General features: G+C 38.1%; 1 long non-coding RNA gene across 1 annotated transcript in view; it reads right to left on the bottom strand.

Annotated features, from left to right (window-relative positions):
- Positions 1-2,181, bottom strand: part of LOC106868488 (uncharacterized) — a 277,576-nt gene extending 275,395 nt beyond the window's left edge. Inside the window, exon 1 of the long non-coding RNA XR_001409301.2 lies at positions 2,085-2,181. This is a non-coding gene — a long non-coding RNA (uncharacterized LOC106868488). The remainder of the gene's footprint in view (positions 1-2,084) is intronic.
- Between the last annotated feature and the right edge of the window lie 2,564 nt (positions 2,182-4,745).

Genomic DNA, 4,745 nt, shown 5'->3' with positions numbered 1-4,745 from the left:
CAAAAGAGATCAATAGAATAAATACTAGGCTTAAAAAGAATAAGTCCCGGGGTCGATTCCTTTGATTAAACCCTTTAAAGTGCTGCTGCAGCATGGTCACAGTCAAATGACTGAAACAAGTAAAAAAATAGAAGTATATGCATACATACACAAACACATAAATATGTGTGGTGAGTGTGTTTCTGTATGTGTGTATGTGAGTGTGTGTGTGTGCGTGTGTGTGTGTGTGTGAGAGAGTGTGTTTCTGTGTGTGTGTGTGTGTGTGTGTGTGTGTGTGAGTGAGGGAGTGTGTAAATGTTTTTGAGTGGGTGTGTGTACATAGATATGTGTGTGTGTTCTTTTTATGTCAGATCACTTTGAAGGCTACTAGTAACATGTAATCCAGTACCACTTGTTACATGGTTGGGCTGTTGGTAACTAAACTGGTACACCATCATGCTAGGCTGATTAGGACAAAGCTGAAGCCCATCAAATGAATGGATGAACCCAACATAGGATCAATGACTATCAGGCCATTAAGAATGAAATATCCGCTTTTGAACTGAAAGTTTATTTTACTCTATCTCAACAAAAAGCAATGCAGTTAATCAAAGTATACACCTAAATTATCAACACAATTTTGTTATTTCATTGGTAGCTTATTTATGCTGGCAGCAAAGAATTCTGGAGAGCAAGAGGTAATGAAATCACGAAAGGATGTTTATGCATTGTCTTCAGATTTGAAGTTTCTTCCTTGCAAAAAGTTGTCCAATGCCTGGAAAACGTGATAGTCAATTGGTGCAAGGTCTGGTGAATATGGTGGATGACAGAGTACTTCCAAGTTGAGTTCCTGTAACTTGAGTAGCATTCTTCGTGCAACATGTGGTCAAGCATTGTCTTGCATGAGAATTGGGCTGTCTCTATTGACCAAGCTCAGTTGTTTAATTGCAACTTCACTCATCATTTCATCCAATCAGTTGATGTATACATCCACTGTAATTGACTTACCAGGTCTCATGGAGCCATAGTGGATGACACTCATGCTGGACCAACAAACAGACACCATTAGCTTTTTTTGGTGCATATCTTTTTTGGATTGTGTTTTGGGACTTCGTCTCTATCCAACCAATGTGTAGAATGCTTACTATTATTGAAAAGAATCCAGCTTTGATCACACATAACAATATGATGCAAAAATGGTTGACGTATATGCCATGACAGCAAGTTTCAAGATGATGTGTCATTTGATGCCAGTTCATTTTGTGTGATACCCACTTGTTCAGCTTCTTTACCTTGCCAATTTGTTTCAGATGGTTCAATACAGTTGGAATCGAAACATCAAATCTTGCTGCTAACTCACACATAGTTTGAGATGTATTCACTTCCACTACAGTTTCCAGCTCATCATTATCCACCTTGGTCTCAAATCTACCACGGGGCAGATTTTTACAAGTAAAGTCACCAGATCAGAACTTCTCAAACCATCGATGTACATTCACCACATCTTCACCAAACACCTCATTGATGTTTCGAGCTGTCTGGGATGCATTGGTTCCACGATGGAACTCATATTCATAAACAACACGAATTTTTTATCTATCCACAGGTTCACAAAAATTAATCTACAAGAGAAAACTCACAATGAATTACTGCACTTTATACCCATATTTAGTGCTAAATATGGGTATAGAGTGCAGTAATTCATTTAAGCAAGCCCAGTGACTTGTAACACTAAAGTGGCTTAAATAAACTACATACATACATATTACATAGCTTTGTAAATTAAAATGAGTCTTGACAGTTATTATCATTCTAGCAAATTCATAACCACTTGTCAAGGGCTTCTCTTTTAGTTGTATTAGAATGTTGATGAGCAGGATAGTGAAGGAATAAGAGACAAACATAATAAATCTGTTTAATGTTATAAATGCACAGACAGTTAGGAAGATAAACATACAGATAGACAAATAGAGAGATGGACAGATAGACAGATAGACTTTGTTCGTTTATAAATGACAAATGGGGGAAATTAAGTAGTTGTGTTAATTTTGGTGACTGCTAGGAGTTGGATGGAAGAAAGAAAGAGAAAGTATAAGGGAATTTACCTTTCTGGGTTGACAAGCAGAGAGGGTGAAAATTGAATGTTCGCTCAATGACATGTCATGTGTGAAGTGCTCCTTTGGTCAAGCACCAGGTAAAAGAGCAGTGTTGAGTGAAATAGAAACAATAGAGATTGGGTTTTGTATTTATAATATTTTCCTACTTAAATTAAATCAAGTTAAACAAAGGATTTTTTGTCTGTTATCTGGTCTGAATTGAATTTAACCTTAAAATCTTCTGGAAACAATAGAAATCTAATCTAAATATGACATTTGACTCGTAAATTTTTTAGTGTAAATGCCAAAATGATAGAAAGGGACTCATAGAAAAATCTAGACTGGGTTTGAATCCTGCCTAAGAATCCAGGAAGCAATTTGTTCATCCCTTGTCCTCTTAGTTTGTCAAAAAGAAAAAAAAATATGCATGATAATAGGAAAAATTGCAAAAATGTGCACTATGCAAAAATTAAAAGACATTCAAAATTATGAATGCAGAATGCAAGGTGCATAGGATGTGATGCAAGTCCAGAAAGATCATAGCAACTAGGAGAAGGAATCTGAGGTGATGTATAAGGGACAGCAGGTGCTTATTTGAGTGGGCTCAAATAGCAAACAGTGTCACTTGTGTGCCTAGCTTGCAGTCTGGGCTTTGTGTGGCGTTGGCTTCATGTAGGTCAGCTTTGGTCAGTGTTAAGTGAGTGTGAACATGATCCAGTGACAGATTGTGCGAGAACACTGCAGCTTCAGGCTTTCATTGAAAGGGGCTGAGGCAAGAGAATGCATTCTCAATTCATGGTATAATGATAAAATTTCTGGCAGAAATGTGCATTATGTGGTAAGTACCTTAAAAGAAGTGCAGAGGCTAGACAGACAGCTAGATAGAGAGAAAGACAGACAGATAGACAGACAGACAAGCAGACAGACAGACAGACAGACAGACAGACAGACAGACAGACAGACAGACAGACAGACATATAGATAGATAGATTAGACAGATTAAAAAACAGATAAATAGGATAGACAGTGTGATAGATAATTAGATGTGCTAGTAGATAAACTAATGCATGTAAATAGATAGATAACTTAATATATGGAGAAATGGAAAGACAGTCAGGCAGACCAACAGAGAGAGAGAGAGAAGGAGACAGAGATAGTAAGATAATTATGTTAATTGTCAGGAGGTAAATACTGTGAAAGAACAAACATTTATAATGAGACACCTCTAAATTATAAACCGATTATTGTTTTGTTGATTTTTTAAAACTTTTATTCAATTGAAGAAAACTGCTAACCTGTTGAATGATGTAGAGTTAATGTGTCTTATAAAAAAAACAAACACGACACAATGCCCACAGGGGGATAAAATTTGAAGGATAAAATTTCATTTATTTTTCCCGCTTTCAGTTCTACCAAATTCAGATTTAGAGGATAAATGTGGTAATGAGATGTAGTGACGTACATGTATTTCTGTTTATGTGCCTATCTTTACTGTACATAAATGCATCTGTTCATATACGTAAAAATATGCATATGTGTGTGTGTGTGTGTGTGCGTATGTGTGTGTGTGTGCGTATGTGTGTGTGTGTGTGCATGTGTGTGTTTGTGTGTGTGTTTCTTTGTGTGTGTGTGTTTGTGTGTGTGTGTATGTGTAGGTGTGTGTGTGTGTGTATGTGTAGGTGTGTGTATGTGTAGGTGTGTGTGTGTGTGTGAGTGTGTGTGTGTGTGTGTGTGTGTGTGTGTGAAAGAGAAAGACAGAGATAGAGTTAGAAACACAGATCATGACAGAGAGAAAGAGTGAGTCTGCATTTGTGTTTATTCCATTTGGCATGTAAGAGCAGATATCTTGTGTAGCAATGTTTCTTGAACTTTTTCTCTATTCCTCTACCTGCTTCCTTTACAGTTCACCATTTTGATTTCTACTGACACCACCCAACACCAATTTAAAGATTAGATCACCTTTAAAAGAAACCAAATCTCATAAGTATAACACAAATAGCACTTCCACTCATTATCATCATCATCATTTAACGTCCACTCTCCATGGGTTGGATGGTTTGGAGCTGGCTAGCAGGGAGCTGTCCAGACTCCAACTTATCTGTTGTGGCATGGCTTCTATGGCCGGATGCCCTTGCTAGCGTTAACCGCTTAGCAGAGTGTGTTGGGTGCTTTTTATGAGGCATCAGCATGGGTGCATTTATGCAGCACCAGCACGGGTGCATTAATGCAGCACTGGCACAAGTGTTTTTTAAGTGGCACCATCACCTGAAAGGACAAGCCTGTATGTGTGGAAGACAGTGATTTTATTTAGCTCAATGTGTCTTATCAAGTACAGCAAATTGCCACATTTCCCAGTCCCTTGTCATTTCCTCAGTGACACCCAGCATCTGAAGATTCTTTCTCACCACTTTGCCTCACATCTTCTTGGGTCTACCCCTTCCACAGTTCCACAGGTACCCTTCAGTGGATCTAAAATGTGAGTAACCATGTAGCTCCTCCACAGCAAAAAACCTGTTCTACTCTGGCCCCTTTTCCTATACTTTAACTTTTCATCTCTTAGTACAAAGCTGCCCCTCTCTCTGGGCTCATGGTCTTGCAAGCTGCATTCTAACCTCACTCGTACTGGTGCCACCCAAAAAAAAAACAACCAGTACATTCTGTAAAGTAGTT

Source organism: Octopus bimaculoides, chromosome 7 (assembly GCF_001194135.2).
Source record: "Octopus bimaculoides isolate UCB-OBI-ISO-001 chromosome 7, ASM119413v2, whole genome shotgun sequence".
NCBI classification, from domain to species: Eukaryota; Metazoa; Mollusca; class Cephalopoda; order Octopoda; family Octopodidae; genus Octopus; species Octopus bimaculoides.
The sequence above is the reverse complement of the archived record's forward strand: the minus strand, read 5'-3'. Positions and strand labels throughout refer to the sequence as shown.